Consider the following 25,210-nt stretch of genomic DNA (forward strand, 5'->3'; position numbering starts at 1 on the left):
TGGCCCTGCAGATAACTGCCCTTACCCTTAATCTAGGCCTAAGGGCCTGCAATGGCCGTTGTAAATCGGATATACCCAGCCTTTACACCTACAACAAAACTGGCAGCGAATCTAGACTGGACTACATAATGATTAAACTATTTATGTGGCCAGCAATAGTCGACTTCCAAGTCACTGAAAGAATAGACAGTGACCATAACGCATTGGAATTGACTCTTTCCCTGCCCGGGGGCGAGGTTACACCCCATGGATCAGGCAAAGACAAGGAGGGCCTCCTGCTAGAAAACAATCGGAGGAAGGTCAGGTGGGAGAATCTGGCTAACAGTCTAGACAGGATTCCCCGGCTATATGGACGGATCATCCCCTTCTTGGAGACTGCATTCCAGGTAGGGAATGAGGTCCAAGACAATGCTAGCAGAGATAAGCTCGCACAAACACATGCCAACATGATTAATTCCTTAGAAGAGGACTTATTCTCTTCCTCAGGGAAAAGGAAAGGTCCCACGCCCAAGATGTCTTGGTACAACGCCACCTGTAGGGAAGCTAAAACCCTCTTGCTACATGCCATAAAAGAACGCCTCAGCAGGGAAGAAATCCGTGCCAGGAGAAAAGCGTATAAAACTCTCCTGGAGAACGCCCGGGCTGAATGGGACCATGACTATTGGGAAAATCTCACAAAAGCACTAACAACAAGAGATTCCCGCAAATTTTGGCGTATAGTCGCGAATGGCACGGAGGACCTATCCTCCGCAATAGAGCCCAATATATCCCCTCTGGTGTGGCACAGTCATTTTGAAGCCTTGTATGCGGAGGGTGGGGGGGATCAAAACACTGATATAATAACATACACATCCAGCGCCAATGGAGCTCCCTTTAATGAAAAAGAAGTGAGGGATGCTATAAAAGGTTTAGCTGCAGGGAAAGCCCCGGGACTAGACGGGGTACCAGGGGACTTGTTCAAACAAGAACCTGGGATATGGGCACCTTACCTCACACTGATATTCAATGCCATCTTGGGGGGAATGGAGGTGCCCGATACTTGGAGGGGAGCTGAGGCGGTTCCAATTTATAAAAAGGGATCCCCTCTGCTTCCCTCGAACTATCGACCTATTAGTCTCATCGACATATCCCAGAAACTCTTTGGTAGACTGATCTTGAATCGTCTACAGGCCTGGATAGAAGAGATGGACATCCTGTCTCCCTACCAGGCTGGCTTCAGGCAGGGTGTCTCGACCATAGACCAAATCTTCAGGTTAAACCTACTCTACTGGAGAACAGCTGTAATCGAGGGCGGCACTCTATATACCATCTTTGTAGACTTACGTGCCGCCTTCGATCTGGTACCCAGAGCAAGGCTGTGGAGGGTCATGGAAGAGCTAAACGTCCCTGGAGATATTTTGGCAATCCTGATGAGACTCCATTGCAACAACTATGCCCGCGTAAGGTGTGGCAAAGGTGGCAAGCTAACCGAAAGGTTCCCCGTTCGCAGAGGGGTGAGACAGGGCTGCGTGCTCGCACCGACCCTGTTTTGCCTCTTTGTGAACGGGGTTGTTGCCCACCTAAACAGGATTGCCAACACCGATGCCCCCAAGTTGACAGGCAGCAGGGTGCCTGCAATTATGTTTGCAGATGACACCCTGCTGCTGTCAAAATCCCCTATGGGAATTCAACGCATTTTAGATGGCTTTCTGGAGTTCTGCTCCGAACGTGGATTGGAGATCAACCCACAAAAAACTAAATTTATGATCTTAAATCCAAACCCCCATAATCGAGACCCTCCCAGGCTAGGCACTGTCCAACTAGAACGTGTGCATAATATTGAATACCTGGGGATTACTCTAAACGAACATCTAACTTGGACGACTCACCAGACCAAAGTGACCATCAAACTGGCTCAGTTGGCGGGTGGCACGATGCGTCTGGCGAATAAATCTTCTTATCGCCCACTAACCCCAATTATGCATATTTACAAAACCCAGGCCCGGGCGGGCGTCACATATGGGGGTGAATTGTGGGGGCATTCCAAACTCCCAAAACTACAGCTAATTGAAAATAAATTCTTGAGACAGGTTGTCGCTCTACCTCAGAGCACTCCCCTACTCCCCCTCAGACTAGACCTGGGAATTCGATCTATAACAGAAGAGCTGGGTCTCAAACCGCTAACCTTTTGGAGGCGCCTGTGGTGTAGCCCAGACCTTACAAGCTACAGAGAGGAATTACAGGAATTTTTAGAGCTAAGGAACGCCAAACGAATTCCATGGATGATTTATGTCAGGGCAATGCTTGAGGAGATGGGTCTCCCGGAACTATGGAGGGATCCACTAAACTTTTGTGCAAAGACTCCAAAGAAAGTACTCGTGAGAGCATATCATGAATTGATGTTGACAAAAGCTATCGATGCCACGAGAGAAGGATCCTTGACACATTTGTTCCTCAATGCGAAAGTCTCTTATCATCTTGAAAGTGCTCTTGACTCAATCTCCCCCACACTTACGAGAAAATTATTTCTACAGTGGAGGTATGGATGCCTCCCTCTAGCTTCATTCACAGCGTCATGGCAATCACGATCCACCACAGAACTCTGCCCAGTGTGTGCTCATCAGAAAGAAGATGATGTTCATGCCGTCTTCTTCTGCAAGGGCTACGAGAGGAGTAGGAGATACTGGCTAGTCCCGCTACTCAAAAACTTGGGCTTCAGATCTTTTCAACCTGCCTATAGAATTTTAAAGTCAGACCTCTCTCCCGTTGTGGTTTTCGCCCTTTCAAAATTTTTGACCTCCATGTGGTTCATCCGGAATCGAGCACTGAAAAGACTTATATAATAGTATCCCTGAAATTTTTCTGCTTTTATTGTACCCCATGTTCCCTTTTTCTTAAAATGTTCTTAATCATTGGATCACACTATGTTTAATCATTTTTTACTGTGTACAAATACTATGCATCTTTTATGATCTGTGATCGAAATAAAGATTTTTGAAATGAAAATTAGCAAGGAATTCCCTGTCACTGACATTTTATCGCTGGATTACCAGCGATATTCCAGCATTTCGCCTCTATCGCTGGAATTTTCATCGCTTTGGAGATAGCCGTTGATAATAACGCGCGATCTCAGCGATAAAATCCAGCGTAGCCGGCAATAACTTTAATCGCGCTAAGTGCGCTTAGCGATATTTATCTATGTCAGTTGCTAGTATGTCCCCAGGTTTGGCATACGTTCTGACCATGTAGTCCTTGTTGTCCCCTTTCGAGTGCAAAGATTGGTTTTTTTAATGGGCGTTTCAGGGGGATACAAGTGCCAATTCCGCTGGATGATTTGCTTAAAATTAATCATGTTGGGGCAAAAAGCAGTGACACAAGACCACTGATTTTTTTATCTTCTTTCTCTTTTTTATCGAATAATGTTACCGTAGCTCTTTAGAAGAATGGTTTGGAGCTTCTTAATGTAGCCCCTCTCTTTTAATTTACTTCTCAAGTATTCTAAATGTTTCAAATTTTCAGTCCTAAGATGGCAAGTCCATAAGATTCTCAAAAACTGCCCTTAAACTTTCATATCTCAAGAGACTGGTCTTGTCTGTCGATGTCATATTTGTTGTCACCAGCGACTCATTCTGTACCATCACACATACATCGAGAAAGTTGATTTTCAAATTAAACTTCATATCAGGTGCCTAATGTTCAGACACAAATCAATTGCATCCACTGCGGCCACCTGTGCTGACGCAGGAGTGCCATCTGTGTATCTGTACCAGGCTGCAAAGCTGTTGTAAAATGGATTATTATTGTCCATGTGTTCTCATACTTAGCCATGTATCAACTCACCAGTAATGCCTTCGGCTTTGTCCAATGTGCAGACGCTCCTTCGCATTGGTGATGGTTTCTTTTCATTTTTTTCGTTGACTTTAAAAAAGAAAATATGATTTGATGAATTCTAAAAAAATAGATGTTTAAAAAAAACTTTTTTTTAAATGATGGACTTGGTGGAAAGAGTTATCGAACCATCATCGTAGTAGAACAGCTTTTGGTTCAATTTAAAATATGTGGCTGTTTTATCTATTTTTTGGTTGATACAGATATGTTTTTACACACGTACAGCTGAATAATCAGAGAGGAGATCTTCCTTAAAAAGCACTGCTTGAGGAAAAATGCTTACCTAAAAACGCCCTGCACGTTGTGTATTTGCAGGTATATTTATTGTTATTTTCGTGCAAAGCATGCCCTAAGTCAGACATGGAAGGGTGATCAGGGACCGGAAGTGCACCGTGGTGGAAGCAGGAGGGGCGCGCGAGGCAGAATTAAAACTAGGCCGCCATGGTATTTAGCTATTTAGCACCCCCCTCCCCCACATACTGCAGGCTCCGCGTCAGACTCTTGAGAAACTACACCGGCTACTATTGTTCTTCTATTTACAAACGAAGCCCTGAGTGCCACACCCCGCCACCTCCCACGTGCACGACAATGACGCACACCGGCACCATCTCTGTAACAACAATATCTGAATGAAATTCCAACCTTTGAAATGCGTTCCAGATGCCGGACGGCTGATGGAATCAGAAGGCCCACATCTGGACAAGTGCACAGGGGCGGTAATCTCAGACCCGCAGAGCGCCCATTAACATGTACAGCTGGCAAATCAGCCGCGGCCGCCTCCCCCGCCCGCCGGGGTAGGCTCTTGGGGTCGCGCCGGGGCCTTTGAAGTCTGCGTCATAACCTGCTGCTCGCTGGCCCCGCCCTCATTTTTGTAATGTGCCAGGCCACGTGCGAAATAGATTTACTAAACGAAGGGCCAATTTTGATTGCAAGTGAATTTTATATTCTGTCAAATAATGCCGCAAGATAGCTTGTACATGATAATGTATGCCTGAATTTAAGGAGACAGAGTAACGTTTGGATTAATGAGTGAATCATTCGTGAACTCCTGGAAATATGGCCCGTGGCATGCATTTCCGATTTTGGACCCGTAGGACTCAGGGCCATATTGTGGGAGGGGCGAATACTGCCATAGGACGCCGTCTAGAATGGGGCACTGGGGGTCCCAAGAAACCCAAGGGACCCCAGCCACATGGAGAGCAGTCAGACACTGAGCTTCATCGACGGATACCCCTGCACACTCCCGGGCAGATCTACACGGAAGTGCCGCAGCGTGGCACCACAAGCCCTTTGGCTGCGTCACGCTGCGGCACTTTCGAAGCAAAGGAATGCAACATATTCACAAGAATATGTCGCATCTCTGTGCTCTCCCCTGCGCATGGCTGCATCCACTGCAGCCATGCGCCTGCGTAGTGGAGAGATTGTTTTTGTGCAGGAAGGGGCACCTTCCTGCTCAAAAACAATCACTACAGGCATTTTCCTCTTTCAATGCGTGCTGTAGAATGCAGCACGCATTGAAAGAGGAAAAAACGAGGTGAAATGAAAACATTTCTCCTCGTTGCGCCTCCCTACGCCACCTCTAAGTTGGCGTAGAATTCAGACGCATCTCCAGATTTACGATTTCTCGTAACTCTGGAGATGTGTTCTGCTACAAGTGTGAAAGTTCTGGCAATATTCCAGGGCTTCAAAGCTATAAGAATGTCTTGGGAGGCAGGTAATAGTCATTTTTTATGTATATTGAATTAATAATTAGCTGTTGTTGTGGTCATCTCTAAATTAGCCAGACAGTGCCACCTTGTGGCAGACTATCACAGGCGCCAGTATTAACAATTAAGTGCTGTTAGGAGCACCGGAAACGACTGACTCAAATTAAGCATAGGCTTTCCCTTCTGCACTCTTTCCATCACAGTGATTTAGTGCAAGCACTACAGATGCTGCTTGAGCACACTGCACAGGTTGATGTGGGCACTTCAGCTGACAGGGTTCACTGGCTTAAACTTGTATGTGCACTGGACTGGTATTCCATCAAAGGCTGCCATTTTGGCCTATTTGTGTGATCTTGCGCAAATGTCTCAAAACTCCTGAGTCTATATTGACATACTTTCAAACAAAAGCAAAGGTGCACAACCATAACATAAACTAGGAAAAAATCAGATCCGTGTTCGAAGATGTAATCTTTAAAATTCTTCTTTTATTCACATTGGATTGAAAACGATCAGGATGAACTAAACAGCCGATGCGTTTCGTCCATACACATGGACTTCTTCAGGGCATATATACACATCAGTATAATGAGACAAAAGGACTTGGACAGGAACATAAAACATATAATATATATATATATATATATATCACCTACTGGCGGTCGCCAGTAGGTAGTTATAGTTAGGATTCTTTTCCATAGGAAATCCACAACATTCTATTGGGAATAACTTTGGCGCCGGTTGAGGAATCTGCCTGTAATTTTCCTCAATTTTGCCGCATCGGGGAGCGTACCAGCGCGCTACGCGAGTTTGCGAGCGGAAAGCTGATTGGCTCTCGGGTGTCTGTCAACATTCCAAACAGTCCGGAGCGGCCGCCATCTTGTGTCTCGGTAGGATCGAGACACAAGAGGTGGCAAAAACAAAGGGGGAAATGACCAAAAGGGGGCAGGGTAGACCCCCATGACCCCCTAGGTCGAGTTGCGCGGGGGAGCGCCCGGTACGCGCACCAGGGAACGTCCCGGGGAGCATACCATGGGGAAAAAAGAATGACAGCATTTTGTTATAAATTGGAGATAGTTCTAAAAAGAACTGTTTTTTTAATTCTTTTTGTTATATTTTTTTATTGTTTTTTGGAACGTTTTTTACTTTTTTTGGCTTTTATGAACAATGTTATTTATTTTTTGGTATTTTTATGGGGACAAACAAAAAACAGGGAATTGTAAATGGCTCAACTGGATTAAAAAAAATCAGGAACAAAATGAAGTTTTTTTTGGGCAATTGTGGTTGTCACCAGCACGGTTGATGAGTTCAATGCTTTGCTCACCATAGGTAATTGTTTTTCCACAAAATATACAAATGATTTTGAATTCTCCAAACTTGGGTTGGATGTTTGGAACCATCACCCTTGTCTCTGGACCCGATGGAGTGGGTTGTTTACTTTGGGAGGTGCTGGGAGAAGATTGGGGAGGGTTTCTGGTCAGTTCTCTGACCTCTGCCGCAGCATAGTTGTTAGGGTGCCGGCGTTGCATGTGGCGAATCATGGTGTTATTGCCAAAAGAGTACTTTTTGTTAGGGTTCCCCCAGGAAAGTACAGTGCCACAGATTAGACAAGTAACCTTTGGCGCATTTACTTTCTTGAGGTCCTTTGGGATTGAAAAAAACTCCCAGATAATGTGATCCTTTGGCTTATATGGGGTAGTATCTTCAGGCAGGAACCTCCTCCTCTCCTCCTCCTCCTCTTCATCTCCACCACTGTGGTGTTGTGGTGGTCCTTGTGGTGGTGGTGGTGGTGGTTGAGATGCTCCTGCTGCTACTGTAGCCATTTTTAAGTACAAATAGGTACAAACAGGTCTTCCTCACTCAAAGTACAAAGTGAGAAGGAGGAAAATAGGTGGGGGCTTTCATCATTTGGAAAACAAAACTGTCCTGATCCAATGAAAAGTGTTATTTTCAGGTCACATGACTCGGGCTTTCATCATTTGGAAACCAAAACTGTTCTGAACCAATGAAAAGTATTATTTTCAGGTCACATGACCTGACGCGCTTACGTAGCGCGTTCGTATGCACGTGGGTGCTTCCAGGTGCGCTTACGCCGTGCGTATCACGCGGACGCGGCTACGCGATACGTCACAATGATGTTTTCGTTCGTGGCAAAAGCGCAAACGGGACACTCACCGGTACGCGCACCGAGGCGCGCCGCAAGACTGCGCTGACCGGCGCGCTCACCGGTACACGCACCGGGAGCGCCCCAAGGAGAAAAAAAAATGAAGAATATACATATAAAAAATAGTATTACATAAATATGCAATATAGGATTCATTATAAAAAATATTATATTTAATAGCAATAGAAATTTGCGATTAAAAAACCTTTGAAATTCACTGAAAAAAACATAGGTTTGAGGCCCTATATATAGTTAGGAATTATCATTTAAAAAACCTATGAAATTCACTGAAAAAAACATAGGTTTCATATCAGGTATAGTTATGAATTAGCATTTAAAAAACCTATGAAATTCACTGAAAAAAACATAGGTTTCACAACAGTTATAGTTAGGAATAAGCATTTAAAAAACCTATTAAATTCACAGAAAAAAACATAGGTTTGACACCAGTTATAGTTAGCAGGAAATTTTACTGACATAAAACCATTGAAATTCCCACGTTATAGTTAGTTGGACTCACTATAACTTGCGCGCCTGCAATGCACTGCTGATGACGTCACATATTACATCATCATGACATGGTCAGTGACATCACTCATGACATCACTGATGACACCATCCTTGTGACAGAGTGACAGACCTCCTTTCAGTGTAATGTAACCCTTGAAACACATATTCAAAAAATAGAAACTAACATTTTCAAAAAAATGGAGATACCCATACCAGTTACAACAACCAATTCAGTAATTCCACCATCTATATACACATCCACTCATTCACCAACAGTTCTATATAGTCACTCATACATATACTCACTCATCATATGTAGTGATACACCTATACATCCTGTTACACACCGACAGTCATCCAAAAGTTACTCACACACATACTCACACATGCAAATAAACTATTGAACATCCATTTATTTGCATATACAACTATACACACACTACCACCTTACTTCTAAGGAAACTTACACATACTCTCTTAAACAATCACTTATAGAAATACATACTTATTTAAACAGGAACTCTTACAATCTCTCACTCTCACATATACTCACTTATATACATCAATACTCACATATACTAGATTAACACCTTGGCTGCTAGGTGTTTTCCCCCCCTGTGCTGGCACTCATATATTCCCATTGTTCATGACGAGCTCTGCTCGTCATCAGCACAGCTCAACCGTGCATCATGACGAGCTGAGCTCGTCATCAGCATCGAAAGGGTTAAAACATATGTCATTACTGATAAAGACACTAGTGAGACAGTCATTCACTCACTAACACACACATATACACACTCATCCACCCATACAGTCCTGCACATATGCTGTCTTCAAAACACATACAAACAGTGAGTCAATCATTGATGCATCTATGTGCTAAGTAATACCCCCACCAAACCATACAGACACTCATACTGATACTAAAAAAACATTTATTAATCCATATACACACACATGTAGCCACTCACCAACCCATGCAGCCACTTATACACAAAGTGAAAAACTGATACATATATTTAAATATTTAAACATTACTCGCTAATATATGTATTCACTAAGATACACTTAACAAGCCAGTTAACCAATCCATTTTTAAAAAAAAAAACATCCATTAAGACACTTATTTAAACATTTATTCTTCCATCGACCTTTTTTATATACATATATAAAACATATTTATTTTTCAGAAAGACACATTCACTGGATGGTGTCATCAGTGATGTCATGAGTGATGTCACAGACCATGTCATGAGTGATGTAATATGTGACGTCATCAGCAGTGCATTGCAGGCGCGCAAGTTATAGTGAGTCCAACTAACTATAACGTGGGAATTTCAATGGTTTTATGTCAGGAAAATTTCCTGCTAACTATAACTGGTGTCAAACCTATGGTTTTTTTCAGTGAATATGTATATATATATATATATATATATATATATATATATATATATATATATATATGTTACGATATAACTAACACTATAAATAACATTTATTCTTTTTTCCTTATTTTTACTGATGTTCTAATACAAGGCAAAATGCACCTTTTGCAGAGTTTTTGTAATAAAAATAGCAGTCTTGTCTTGTTTTTTGTAATATATGATTTGTCGAAGTATGTATATTTATATATCTAATAGCTTTTCTGTAAATGTTATTTCTGATGTTAGTTATATTGTACATACATATGTTAGGGTTCCGACTAGCATGTCAGTAGTGCACCAATCTCTAGCTATTCATTGAATGATCCCTCCTAGGTCCTCAGCATTGTGATGATGTTCCTGCCCTGTGAGACTGCCCTCTCATCAAAAGACCAGATACCAACTTCAAAAACCCTGCACTTGGTAGAACGTCCAGTCCTCAAATTCCTGGTCCCGGTGGGAGGCAAGTACCTCCCACACTGAGCTAGATAAAGACCAGAAGATGCTTGAGACCTCTCTCATAAGTCATTGAATAAGCTTCGCCACAGATAAATGTCCACCTTGTGTGCACATGGAGGGAATTTCAGAGTGAGCAGAACATGGTGCCATTTCCTTGAGTTGAGATAGCCCTGTGCTACATCCCTCTGTATCCAGCACACATTGTGATGAGGCTCTGCAGGATGGTGATACTTCAAAACAACAAGGGAACCCTCTAGGTAATCAAGGACCAGGGGTATCAGTTATTATAAAGAACAACGGTCCTTAACACCATCGCTGCTGCAGCAATTCTCCTCATATGCTAACTATTCTGCATTCCCATTGTTCATGACGAGCGCAGCTCGTCATCAGCACAGCTCAACTGTGCCTCATGACGAGCTGAGGTCGTCATGAGCATCAAAGGGGTTAATATAGTAAATAAGATAAAGTGCTTAATGAATTTATAGACAACAATGTGTACTATAAGAAAAATTGTCCAGCTGGACATTAGTTTAATCAATAGTGAAATTTCAGACAAATGGGTGAACAATTATACAGTGGGATACAGTCCTGTATCCAGTACATATAACATAAGGGGATAAACCAAAAACATTACATAAAGGGGTAATTTGGCAGGCAATTCTAAGGTAGGGGACGCTGGTAATGAGTTAGATTTTAACCAAGATGACCATATGTAGTAAACACAGTTGGGTAATACAATGGGAAACTAGCGTGAGGACTACATAAACTGTCGGTGGCGTTTCGATCCTATGTAAAATAAAGGATCATCATCAGGACTAAAAATACATTGCCTGGAGGTTAACCATACCCTTCCAATCAGTAGAGAATCAAGGGCACACAGTTAATGTTTGTGGTCCTGGCGTGTAACAGCGCTTCTGGATGTCCTGAAGGGGGATGTTGAGGTCGGAGCGCCGCGGTTATGCGGGGCGTCAATGCTTGATGACCGCGTGAGGGCGGAGGGGTTCCAGGCTCTCTCAGAATGCGGGAGTCAGTGGTTCGAAGAAGCGGAAGGGAGGTCAAGGATGCACGGTTCTATTACACGGATTGTGACTGGAATGAGCAGCCAGCGTAGATGCGTCCCTGGCAGCGGAATGGTGATGCTCCTGAAGGGGGATTTTGGGGTCGGAGCGCCGTGGTTATGCGGGCGCTAAGGCTTGATGACTGTGTGAAGGCGGAGGGGTTCCGGGCTCTCTCGACAATGCGGGAGTCAGTGGTTCCAAGAAGCGGAAGGGAGGTCAAGGACGCATGGTCCTATTGCACGGAATGTGAATGGAATGAGCAGCCAGCGTAGATACGTTTCTGGCAGCGTAATGGTGATGTTCCTTAGTAATCAGGAACGATCAGCAACCGGACGAGACCAGGCGCGATGGCGTGTGTCTGCCGGATGGTGCGGCAGGAGTCCAGTTGAGCAAAAAGCAGGACCCTGCTTAGGTTGAGGTGGTAGTTCCTGAGAAGCTCCAGCTTAAAGTTTACATTCTATTATAAGGTAAAGGAAAGCTTGGTCTCAAACATGATGCCCAGGTTCATTGTTTTTTCAGATGGATGGGAAGTGGGGTGTGTGGCAGGGTCCTAACATTTGTTCCATGAGAGAAGCAGGGTACCCCTGGCCCGGCCCCAACCATGAGGCACATCTGGTCCACACTTGATATTGTAAGCACCTACAACAGTTGCATACAATATTTTTATAACCGTTTTGTGTCACATAGAAAACTGTTGTCCCCCATGATCTTCCGGGAAGAGCAGAATTGGAAGTCTCAATGATATATCAAAGTCGAATATGGAGCTTAGAGAGTAGTTAAAAAAATAAATATCATTATCATTACTCGGCCCTTGATGGACATTGACAATGACATTGTATTCATAAACTCAGTAACATGCCTACACAACCCAAGGGAGTTTTGGAAGATGCGAGAGCCACAGAATGGAAGCAAGGGCCATGTGATGAAACGTTTCGGACTCCATGGTTCTGAGTGGAGACTGTTTCAGGATCTGTGGAGTGAAGACTGGAGTGTTTGCTCCTTTAGGAGCCTGAGTTGTGGTAGATCAGTCTCATCTCAGTACATGGAGTCTTTAGCTCTAGCGGTCTGGCTCTCTGTAGGTGACCGGCCTTCGTCCACTCTACGCCTCTATAGACAGCAGTTCCTTCCTTTAAGTTGCTGTTCTCCATCACACCTTCTGAGGTATTGGGATCCTAAGTCCTTGCTCATGCCAAGCATATGAAGCATTATTCTACAGGACAAGTAACCCTCTTAGCTCTTACCGGAGAGTGAGCTGGCCCTTGTCGGCAGATCAAGACCAGGAGTTTCCCATATATAGTCTGTTGGCAAAACCCAACTCTAAGAGCTTGCGGTTGTCCCACAGCACCTAAAGCCACTCTGACTTTAAAAAAAAATACATAACATTAGACATATCCCATAATTCTTTGCTTGCTTTTTATGCCTGAGTGTCCTTCACTTTTTAACCCTACAGTAATTGCTCAGATAGTTAAAAAGCCCACAAGAAGGAAAATACATAGATATTGGGGGGCTCCACTAAATGTAATTAAGGAAGTATTCTTTGTTCATCTTCTAAAATATTTTGGTTCTCGTTTGAATTTATTGTTTTAGACCACTGTAAGCTCTTATAAGCTACCAGCATACTCTGAATGCTCATATCAGAATAATAGACGGTGGAACTGCAGTCAGCGGAGTCGCTCCACTCACCAATACACCGCAATCCCATACCTTTGCAAGGCTAGCGTAGGTCGCGCCATTACCTTTCTCTTCTCAGATGAGCGCCTTCACAACACCGACAAGGTACACTTTAAAGAATAGGTTAATGGGAATCTTGAAAGGCAAATGAAGGCACCCTAGGAACACAAGACGCTTCATTTTCAAACAATCTGACAAGTGTGTCGCTCAGTTTGGCCTTCGACTGGAGAGGAAGGAGAAGTCTAAGCAATTACCAGCAAAGAAGATAAGAGGGCTGCTGCTGCCTGTCACATAGATGTGACCACTTTCCTGCACAAGGAAAGGGCTTCAATATATAGTGAAGATTGTGACAGTTGAATTGATTTTCAGGGCGTTTGGTTCAGCCCACGGGCGGTAACTATCTGAGATGAATTTTCGCAGTCCCTTGTTGTCCCGTCTTCTTGATCTTTCACAAAGGGGTGCAAACATCAGGAAGAGGCACAATCTGTTCTAGTGCGGCAGGTTGCGTGCTCCCTCTGCTACTTCCAGGCTCACAATGATGCTTCATGAACCCCTCCAATTTTCAGTCATTTGGCGCTCGTTATTAATTTATTTATAAAGTTTCATATAGTGTGGACTTGACCCTAGAGAGTGTTTTATATATATTTAGGCAAAGAGGAAATCAGATAGAACAACTAAAAACATATATGCTTACAGTGCAAGGTATGAATCAATATAAGGCCAGGAGATCAAAAGCAAGAACACAGTAGGAGAGTAATAACTATGTATGAAGACATTGTGTCATCTCAGTGCCCTGCTATGAAAAACAATGAGTTCTAGAGAAGAAATGTGTTCCTTAAAAGCATTTTAACTTCTTTTTTGAATGATGTAGTTGAACGGTTCAGTCTGACTTCCAGAGGCATGGAGTACCAAATTCTTGGGGCCATTCCAGAGAAAGCTCTTTTATAGGTTTTTATTTTCAGGAATTTCAGAGGTTTCATCAGTAGGGTGCTTGAGCTTTCAGAGGATGTGGCACCACCAGACAGCTCCAATTTTTCATCTAGGTACTTCGGTGTGTTGGAGTGTAGGCCTTTATGGGCCATGCAGGCAATTTTTAGCTGGATCGTTGCCTCATATGGGAGCCAGTTTAGCGACTTCAGATTAGGAGTGATGTGGTTGTTTCTTTTGGATCCCTTGATGAGCCTTGCAGCAGAGGTAAGGGATGCACTTAGAGGAGCCCACTTAGATCTAGGCAGAACGCAGAGGGTTGCACTACCATAGTCCAACCTGGGAATCACTAGAGCTTGCACCGCTGACTTGAAGTCGTCAAGGTGGAAGACAGGCTTTATTTTTCTTAGCATGTTCACGTGAAAGTTTACTCCTTCGGTGGCTGAACTGATATTTTCTTGCATGCTAAGATTCTTGTTGAGGGTGAAACCCAGTGATCTTGTGGAATCTATAATAGGTGGAAGGGAGTTGAGGGCTGTTAGATGCTTCACCCATTCTTCAATATTGAGGGATTGTTTGTGTACGGTGATTGAGAGGAATTGGGATTTGAGTGCATTATGCCAGGGTCAACCAGGTCTGGGTTTTTTGCATAGTTATGTTGAGGGATTGGATATCTTCTGGGGAAGCAATTTTAAGGGATAGGTTAGCGTTATCTGCGTACAAGTGGTATTTGATGTTAGATCATTTCAGAATTTCGGTTAAAGCCTCCATGAACAAGTTAAAGAGAGTAGGTGACAGGTTGGACCCCTTTGGGACCCCTAATGTAACTGGAGTGGCATTGGAAAGGGATTTGTTAATCATAATTCTTTGAGTTCTGTTTCGGAGGAATAAGGGGAACCAGTTAAGAACGGTCCCTGATAAACCCATCCTGCGTTCAAGTAGGTCTAGCATAGTGTTTCTTTGACCGTGTCAAAAGCTCAGGCGACGTCTAGGAGAATACACAGGCAGGATTCATTCTGATCTAGCAGTTTTAGGGCTTCATCAACTATGTATGTAAGGGCAGTTTCTGTGCTGTGTCGCTGATGTAAGCCAGAACGAAATTGGCCTATTAGAATTGCTTTATGTGTGCATAACTGGGCATGGACACATTTCCCGTGGAGCTTAGCAAAAGTCGGAATAATAGAAATTGGATGGGAGTTATTTGGGTCCACATGATCTACTGTGGGTTTTTTCAGAATAAGGGTTACCTGCCTGGATTTTAGGCACAGGTATAGCACCTTGAGTTAGTGAAGCACTCACTGTCTTAGTCCAGAGTGGGAGTGTAGAAGTTTTGATCTCACTGAAGAAGTTAGATGACAAAGGGTCGCAGAAGTGGGTTGACGGTATAAGTGTTGTTAGAAATCTAAGAATGGCATTTAAATCCCAGGATTGGAATGAGTTCCATGAAGCGTTGTTTTTGAGGGTGTGTCCAGGAAGTTGTGGGGGCTGACCGAGCAGTGGCAGGTGGGTGCTGTTTAACGGGCTGACTTGAAGGTGCCCTATTGCCATTTAAAGATCCTTTTCAATCTTTTTTATTTTTCCCAGGAAGAAGGAGGCAAATTCCTAGCAGTTTGGCTGCAGGTTAGATCCAATAGGGGAAGGGTTGGGATGTCCATTAGATTGTAGTTTGATCATTTTGAATAGCTTTTTTGGATGATTTCTGGCTTTGTCTAGCTGGTTTCTACAGAAGTTTGCTTTTATATTTCTGATGCTTTTGTTGTAGATGGTCCTCGGAGATCTCAAGTGCCTAAAGTGTTTGAGGGACGGTGAGAATCTCCATACTCGTTCAGCTTGTCTCAAATTGCGTCTTTCATCATTTAGGTTAACATTGTACTTTGGTTTGGAGTCTTTAGTGCCGGGGTCTCCAACCGGTCGATCGCGAGCTACCGGTAGCTCGCGGAGACCCCGGGAGTAGCTCGCCTAGCCCTTCGCTCTGATTGGAGCAAATCCGTGGATGGGGCGGGCGAAGGGGATGATGCGACGCGATGACGCTCCTCTCTATTGTCTACTCAAAACGCGCTGGCATCGCACTGTCTGCCATTGTGCGACGGGTGCCAGCACGGAGCAGTAGGAGACGTGACTTCTCCGCCTCAAGCAGCCAGGAGACGGCCTTCCACTGCAGGTAAGCAGCGTTATTCCGCTGATCCTTCCGTCGCTCCAATCCACCCTCTCTTTGCTCCCAGCAGCAGCATGCCATGACCCCAGCCGCCCCCGCAGATGCCACCAGGACACAGAAAACTGCTCTGACTCACTCGCGCTTTCCCGGTCCTGCAGAAAGAGGTGACTCTCCCTACCCTCTCCTCAACCCCACCCGAGGCCCCCCCCCCTCCGCCCGGCGGAGAAGCGGCTGAACTCTGAAGAACACGCGGATGAAAGTCACCTTTTATTTTTCTAAATAAAGTCCTGCTGGTGAAAATGCAAAGGGCAGAAAACAGCAGTCTGTCTGACACCTCGTGGCACCGTGAGAACCCCACATTTCCCAAACACAGTCTTCTGACTCGGAGGTCACACCCTGGAACCCTAGCATCAGTACCGTGAAGTGCACTATGTTCTTTCATTTCCAAGAGGCTTTTTGTATGCACCTTGCAGCTGCTCCTAATTCACATTTACTCCAGGTTTACTGTTTCAGCACTGTAAATGACCCCCAAAAACAACTTCCATAGGCAGTGCTAGGCTAGTTACCTGGCGCTCCAGTCACTGCGTCCATAACTGATGACACAGCAGGCCCTTTGGGCCCTGAATGGTGCTCGTTCATATGTTACACATCGACACCAATCAGAATGGGAGCTATTTTTGCCTCTTGTTTAACAGCTGTACTTATTCCAAACAGTCACCTTTTACAAGTGTAAATCAGTTGAAACGCCACCATAGTCAGAGTGCAGAGTCAGTGCAGATTCAGAGTGAAGAGTGCAGATTCAGAGTGCAGAGTGCAGATTCAGAGTGCAGAGTGCAGATTCAGAGTGCAGATTCAGAGTGCAGATGATTCAAAGTGCAGATTCAGAGTGCAGATGATTCAAAGTGCAGATGAGTCAGAGTGCAGATGAGTCAGAGTGCAGATGAGTCAGAGTGCAGATGAGTCAGAGTGCAGATGAGTCAGAGTGCAGATTCAGAGTGCAGATTCAGAGTGCAGATGATTCAGAGTGCAGATGATTCAGAGTGCAGATGATTCAGAGTGCAGATGATTCAGAGTGCAGAGTGCAGATTCAGGGTGCAGAGTGCAGATTCAGAGTGCAGATGATTCAGAGTGCAGGTGATTCAGAGTGCAGATGAGTCAGAGTGCAGATGAGTCAGAGTGCAGATGAGTCAGAGTGCAGATGAGTCAGAGTGCAGATGATTCAGAATGCAGAGTGCAGATTCAGAGTGCAGAGTGCAGATTCAGAGTGCAGAGTGCAGATTCAGAGTGCAGATTCAGAGTGCAGATTCAGAGTGCAGATTCAGAGTGCAGATTCAGAGTGCAGATTCAGAGGGCAGATTCAGAGTGCAGAGGGCAGATTCAGAGTGCAGAGGGCAGATTCAGAGTGCAGATTCAGAGTGCAAAGGGCAGATTCAGAGTGCAGATTCAGAGTGCAAAGGGCAGATTCAGAGTGCAGATTCGGAGTGCAGATTCAGAGTGCAGAGTGCAGATTCAGAGTGCAGAGTGCAGATTCAGAGTGGAGTGCAGATTCAGAGTGCAGATTCAGAGTGCAGAGTGCAGATTCAGAGTGCAGATTCAGAGTGCAGATGGCAGATTCAGAGTGCAGATGGCAGATTCAGAGTGCAGATGGCAGATTCAGAGTGCAGAGGGCAGATTCAGAGTGCAGATTCAGAGTGCAGATTCAGAGTGCAGATGGCAGATTCAGAGTGCAGAGGGCAGATTCAGAGGGCAGATTCAGAGGGCAGATTCAGAGGGCAGATTCAGAGGGCAGATTCAGAGTGCAGATTCAGAGTGCAGATTCAGAGTGCAGAGTGCAGATTCAGAGTGCAGAGTGCAGATTCAGAGTGCAGAGGGCAGATTCAGAGTGCAGAGGGCAGATTCAGAGTGCAGAGGGCAGATTCAGAGTGCAGATTCAGAGTGCATAGTGCAGATTCAGAGTGCAGATTCAGAGTGCAAAGGGCAGATTCAGAGTGCAGAGTGCAGATTCAGAGTGCAGAGTGCAGATTCAGAGTGCAGATTCAGAGTGCAGAGTGCAGATTCAGAGTGCAGATTCAGAGTGCAGAGTGCAGATTCAGAGTGCAGATTCAGAGTGCAGATGGCAGATTCAGAGTGCAGAGGGCAGATTCAGAGTGCAGATTCAGAGTGCAGATTCAGAGTGCAGAGTGCAGATTCAGAGTGCAGATGGCAGATTCAGAGTGCAGAGGGCAGATTCAGAGTGCAGAGGGCAGATTCAGAGTGCAGAGGGCAGATTCAGAGTGCAGATGGCAGATTCAGAGTGCAGATGATTCAGAGTGCAGGTGATTCAGAGTGCAGATGAGTCAGAGTGCAGATGAGTCAGAGTGCAGATGAGTCAGAGTGCAGATGAGTCAGAGTGCAGATGATTCAGAATGCAGAGTGCAGATTCAGAGTGCAGAGTGCAGATTCAGAGTGCAGAGTGCAGATTCAGAGTGCAGATTCAGAGTGCAGATTCAGAGTGCAGATTCAGAGTGCAGATTCAGAGTGCAGATTCAGAGGGCAGATTCAGAGTGCAGAGGGCAGATTCAGAGTGCAGAGGGCAGATTCAGAGTGCAGATTCAGAGTGCAAAGGGCAGATTCAGAGTGCAGATTCAGAGTGCAAAGGGCAGATTCAGAGTGCAGATTCGGAGTGCAGATTCAGAGTGCAGAGTGCAGATTCAGAGTGCAGAGTGCAGATTCAGAGTGGAGTGCAGATTCAGAGTGCAGATTCAGAGTGCAGAGTGCAGATTCAGAGTGCAGATTCAGAGTGCAGATGGCAGATTCAGAGTGCAGATGGCAGATTCAGAGTGCAGATGGCAGATTCAGAGTGCAGAGGGCAGATTCAGAGTGCAGATTCAGAGTGCAGATTCAGAGTGCAGATGGCAGATTCAGAGTGCAGAGGGCAGATTCAGAGGGCAGATTCAGAGGGCAGATTCAGAGGGCAGATTCAGAGGGCAGATTCAGAGTGCAGATTCAGAGTGCAGATTCAGAGTGCAGAGTGCAGATTCAGAGTGCAGAGTGCAGATTCAGAGTGCAGAGGGCAGATTCAGAGTGCAGAGGGCAGATTCAGAGTGCAGAGGGCAGATTCAGAGTGCAGATTCAGAGTGCATAGTGCAGATTCAGAGTGCAGATTCAGAGTGCAAAGGGCAGATTCAGAGTGCAGAGTGCAGATTCAGAGTGCAGAGTGCAGATTCAGAGTGCAGATTCAGAGTGCAGAGTGCAGATTCAGAGTGCAGATTCAGAGTGCAGAGTGCAGATTCAGAGTGCAGATTCAGAGTGCAGATGGCAGATTCAGAGTGCAGAGGGCAGATTCAGAGTGCAGATTCAGAGTGCAGATTCAGAGTATGAGTGCAGATTCAGAGTGCAGATGGCAGATTCAGAGTGCAGAGGGCAGATTCAGAGTGCAGAGGGCAGATTCAGAGTGCAGAGGGCAGATTCAGAGTGCAGATGGCAGATTCAGAGTGCAGAGGGCAGATTCAGAGTGCAGAGGGCAGATTCAGAGTGCAGAGGGCAGATGCAGAGTGCAGATTCAGAGTGCAGATTCAGAGTGCATAGTGCAGATTCAGAGTGCAAATTCAGAGTGCAGATTCAGAGTGCAGATTCAGAGTGCAGATTCAGAGTGCAGATTCAGAGTGCAGATTCAGAGTGCAGATTCAGAGGGCAGATTCAGAGGGCAGATTCAGAGTGCAGATTCAGAGTGCAGAGGGCAGATTCAGAGTGCAGAGGGCAGATTCAGAGTGCAGAGGGCAGATTCAGAGTGCAGATTCAGAGTGCATAGTGCAGATTCAGAGTGCAGATTCAGAGTGCAGATTCAGAGTGCAGAGGGCAGATTCAGAGTGCAGATTCAGAGTGCAGATTCAGAGTGCAGATTCAGAGTGCAGATTCAGAGTGCAGATTCAGAGTGCAGATTCAGAGTGCAGATGATTCAGAGTGCAGATGATTCAGAGCGCAGATGATTCAGAGCGCAGATGATTCAGAGCGCAGATGATTCAGAGCGCAGATGATTCAGAGCGCAGATGATTCAGAGCGCAGATGATTCAGAGTGCAGATGATTCAGAGTGCAGATGATTCAGAGTGCAGATGTTTCAGAGTGCAGATGTTTCAGAGTGCAGATGATTCAGAGTGCAGATGATTCAGAGTGCAGATGATTCAGAGTGCAGAGTGCAGATGCAGAGTGCAGATTCAGAGTGCAGAGTGCAGATTCAGAGTGCAGATTCAGAGTGCAGAGTGCAGATTCAGAGTGCAGAGTGCAGACTCAGAGTGCAGAGTGCAGACTCAGAGTGGAGTGCAGATTCAGAGTGCAGATTCAGAGTGCAGAGTGCAGATTCAGAGTGCAGAGTGCAGATTCAGAGTGGAGTGCAGATTCAGAGTGCAGATTCAGAGTGCAGAGTGCAGATTCAGAGTGCAGAGTGCAGATTCAGAGTGCAGATTCAGAGTGCATAGTGCAGACTCAGAGTGGAGTGCAGATTCAGAGTGCAGATTCAGAGTGCAGATTCAGAGTGCAGATTCAGAGTGCAGAGTGCAGATTCAGAGTGCAGATTCAGAGTGCAGATTCAGAGTGCAGAGTGCAGATTCAGAGTGCAGAGTGCAGATTCAGAGTGCAGATTCAGAGTGCAGAGTGCAGAGTGCAGATTCAGAGTGCAGATTCAGAGTGCAGATTCAGAGTGCAGATTCAGAGTGCAGATTCAGAGTGCAGAGTGCAGATTCACAGTGCAGATTGCAGATTCAGAGTGCAGATTGCAGATTCAGAGTGCAGAGTGCAGATTCAGAGTGCAGAGTGCAGATTCAGAGTGCAGAGTGCAGAGTGCAGATGATTCAGAGTGCAGATGAGTCAGAGTGCAGATGATTCAGAGTGCAGATTCTCTCGGAAAATGCGCGAGTTGATTCGGGTTCAGTAGCTCACGACGATTTTCACTGGCCAGAAGTAGCTCTGACTACACAAAAGGTTGGAGATCCCTGCTTTAGTGGATATTCTTTTTAGCTGTAATGGCATAATTGTGTCAATAATGTTCGTCATGACATTGTTCTAGTGGTCTGTAAGGTCATGGATATCAGACAAGTCCTCGGGGGGCAGGATGTTATTGCTGAGGGATGTCAGTTTGCCATGGTTTATGTTTCGAGCGTACCTTATCCAAAGTTTCGGTTTCTTTAGTTGAGCTTTGTGAGTCCTCATCGATTTAGTGATGAAGAAGGTAATGCAGTGGTGATCAATACAGTCAAAGGGGACAATAGATTCAAGTTTAATTGAATTGGCCTTAGCAATGATTAGATCCAAGGTCGCACACAGGTTGTGTGTGGGGATGTGGCAGTTTGAGTCAGGTTGAGGTCTGCTAGGAAGGTTTTTAGGGTGCCCACTGGGGTATCATTCGGGTCATTCCAATGGAGGTTGAAATCTCAGAGGAAGATCTAGGTGCAGTGTTGCTCCATGTTGGAGGTGATGATTTCCATAATTTGTTCGATAAATAAGTTTGTCTCCTGGTGGGTGGTAAATCGCAGTCAAATTCCATATAGACTTCTTGTTACTCACAATGTTTATGCATAGATATTCACAGGAGGATGGTGCAACTGTTTGTGACTGGAGATGGCTCTCACTCTCTCAACAACATGGCAGGGTCTGGCATGACCTGCTTGCTATGAACCATCCTTGATTAGTTTGCGTCAGATATACAAGCATCATCTTGTTCCTTCAACAGATAATGAACTTCACAACCCTTCTTGAAACGTGCCCGTGTATATCCAGATTTCAACCAGCTCCAAATGTTTGAAAATGGGAAGGTTTTTATTTTTTAATATTTTTATTTATATATTTGTAGCATTGATAGAACACATTTTACAGTTCTTCTATATATGTCATGTTCCATGTTACATCTTGCCCAATGTCGATGCTGCAAATTTCAACTGAAAATTAAACTAAAAAATGAAAAGAACTGGAACAAGTAAACAGCCCTGTGTGTGCTTCTTCACTATCTCACATATGCAACGGAATTGTTGGAAATGATGGCAGATCTTACAGTAACCAAGGGTTAAAGTGACATAATGGTTATGAATTGTAATTATATCTTACTTTAACTTTAAAAAAAAGCTTAGAAATTCACTGAAAGAAACAATGGTTAAAGTAAAGTAATAGGTGAAAATGTCAGTTAAAACATACAGTTCAAACAAATAAAAACACTAACATTTACAAGTTCTAGTTATTGCCACTTGTGCCCTAAAGTAACTATAACTTGTGCCTCCTCAATCAATGTTGAACTCATGCCTCCACTCTGGTGCGCAACGCCCATTGGGCTCAAAGGGCTTCAGCCCCCCCTCATTGTGTGTGTCAGCCGGGCTGAGATAGCTTCTCAGGCACACACACAGACAGTTTTTGAGCTGTTGTGATTTTCATCCGTCTTACTGCAGCCGCACCTGAGTAATTCCCAGGTCTTTAAAAGACCATTTACTTGTTAACAAGGCTTTATGTTCCTTCACCCCTTCTTAGAGCCCCTGCATCTTCACTCTGCCGATTGCTGGAAGAATTAGCACCGCTCGAAATTTTTATTAGCCCACCGTGAAATTTGACTCTAGTTGCGCCTGTGCCTTCACTACGCACAGTGTTTTCAGGAATTATGTGATTTCTGATGTTGAATGATGTTATCAATGTTGTGATAGAACATACCATGAGTGATGCAATGTGTGAGGTAATTAGGTAGTTATAGTTAGGGCCCAGTTAACATAGGAAGAGCAGTTTTTGTTTTGCTAATAACTTTGGCAACATTTGACGAACCTTCACATCATTTTCAACTAGTTTGCCAGTCACTTCAGCTGCTGTCTGGAAAGTTTTGTGTTGATCCATCAAACGGGGGCTGAAAAAAGGGTGTGTGGGGGATTCCAAAACACGCTTTCCCCATGCAATTTCCTGTTTGGATTTTAGACACAACTACAGCCTGAACCGCTGAACGGAAATTCACCAAATATGGCAGAAAGCTAGATCTTTATCCAGTAAGAGTGTGTTTTGCAATTTGCTGTAAATCTGCTGTGAAGTTTTTTTGTTACTAAAGTAAAAAGATGTATGTATAGCTAGAGACGCGGATCCAAAGAGCCACGCACCAACAGCAATGCCGTCCTTGACTGGCTGCAATCTGACAGGAAAGTTGCAATCACCATTTTGTGCATCGGGATACAGTTCCCAGTTGTGAAAATAAAATGTAAAATTAATAGAAGTGGTCACCTTGTTACCCCCCCCCTCCCTCTTCCTACCATGACCTTGGTGCTTTTTTTCAAAGAGTAACAATAGTTCTGAGATAAACAGCTCTGACGAAGATGGTGGTCCTGCCAAGGTTACTATACAATTTTGCCAATCTCCCCCTTTTCATGCGATGTCCCTTGTTACACTCTCTGGAATGCCCGTTGGGTGACTTTCTTTGGCACAACGCATGCCGCAGAGTGGCCCTACGAAAACTCTACCTTTCTACGGACAGTGGTGGACTCAATGTCACTAATCTAGAACATTACTACCTGGCATCACAACTGCAATGGGTAGCATACTGGTTTGCTGGATCGCAACTAGCAGATACTGCAGCGCTTCTCCCTCCATGGGACGTGGAACACATCTCACCCTTTTTCATCCAACAGCTAAGGCTTCGCCACCACAAGCCCCCCTTGTACTTGTTGTGTATCAGTGTTTTCGTAAAACACTATCACTCGATCAACAACATCTTATACTCCAGCACTACCACTATCCGAGAACTGGGGCCAATGCATACGGTGAGTTTACACACAATAGGGGACCGCTACACCAAAGGATCTCTCCTTCCCCTGGAAGAACTTACAACTGGATCAACCTCCCACCTGGTCAGTTTCTAATATATGATTATTTTATTGCCATGCTGACTCGGGCTTAGGGTGAGATGCAACAACACCTGGTCATTCAAGGCCTCCACACACTTGGCATTGGAAGGCATCAAACTTGCTGGCTTGCCATTGCCTTGTGCGTGCACACTGCACCTACCCTACCGTGATTGCCGGATAATTGGGACACGGAGTTTGGCCCTGCGTGTACTGACAGCAAATGGCAGACTGCTTTGACATACCTTTCCATAGTAGCTTGTAATGCGCCCTTAAAATTGATCCAATTCCATATTCCACACAGGGCATACTTAACTCCCATCCGCGTCAATTGCTTGTTTTACCGCTCCGATGCTGCCTGCCCTAGGCGCCTAACCCTGGATGTGTGGATGGTACGCATTTTATGGGCCTGCCCTGCATCGGCCACATATTAGAGGGATGTTCCTGCTCATTTAGCCTCCTGCACAGGTGCTGTCCTCCATTACACCTGGGAGGTAGGCATTCTGGGGCTTTACGAACATCCTAAAAAATACAGGGCGGTTATGAAATTTGCTGATTTGGCCCTCCTCTCGGCTAAACGGCTCATTACCCGCAAATAGAAGGCAGCGAACCCCCCAGTTGCCTCTGCATGGACACTCTCCATGCTGGAATGGCTCGAGCCGAGAACACACTACTACGAAGGGAAGAAAGAACAGGCCCCTGTACACATCCCAGCTCAGACACATGGAATGCCCTTGTCACAAATTGCAAGAGCTGACACCAACTACCGGGCTCTCTTCTTGACCATGCATACCAAATTGATGAGTTGTTTTCCCTATCCCCACCCCGGACTGGCTCTTACTGAGTGGCTGCCCCATTGATCTCCTGTTGTCTCACTCATAGCTTGGAGATGTTAATGACATCTGTATTCAGGAACAAATGTTTTGCTTCCGCCCTCTTGTTCTCATTTTTTGTTTCTCTCCATTTTCTTTTCCCTCTCCCCCTTCACCCTCCACCCTGTTCAAGGTTTAGCCCTTATTCATTGTTTTCTGTTCCAAAAGTAGTTTGTTCTTTTTCTTTCTATCCAATCGCATCCTCAATAAGCAATGGTATTCACATTGGGACTGATTATCGCAATTTTTCCTGTTTTAGAACAAGACACAATGGGGCATATCTACAAGTCTCTGTCGCCACCACAACGTCACCTATATGGACATTGTGGTGGTGATTAGAGCTGCGCCTTATGTACAAGGGAGCGTTAAGCCACTTAGCATGGCTTAATGCTGCCGTGTACATAAGACCCCCTTTCACGCTATGGTTAGTGTGAAAGGGGTGGCAGTGGATGTTGCGGTGGGCATTCCACCGCAACACCCATTCATTTTGACACTGCCACCTATGTACAAGGGTGGCATACATATGAGGCAGCGCTAAAATAAAGACGGGTAAAAATTGGTCTTAAT

The 25,210-nt window shown here is 45.0% G+C and overlaps 1 protein-coding gene across 1 annotated transcript in view; it reads left to right on the plus strand.

Moving 5' to 3' along the window:
• Nucleotides 1-25,210, plus strand: part of KCNK3 (potassium two pore domain channel subfamily K member 3) — a 214,957-nt gene that overhangs the window by 185,887 nt on the left and 3,860 nt on the right. The window lies entirely within an intron of this gene.

The sequence above is a fragment of the Lissotriton vulgaris genome, chromosome 6 (genome assembly GCF_964263255.1).
Source record: "Lissotriton vulgaris chromosome 6, aLisVul1.2, whole genome shotgun sequence".
NCBI classification, from domain to species: domain Eukaryota; kingdom Metazoa; phylum Chordata; class Amphibia; order Caudata; family Salamandridae; genus Lissotriton; species Lissotriton vulgaris.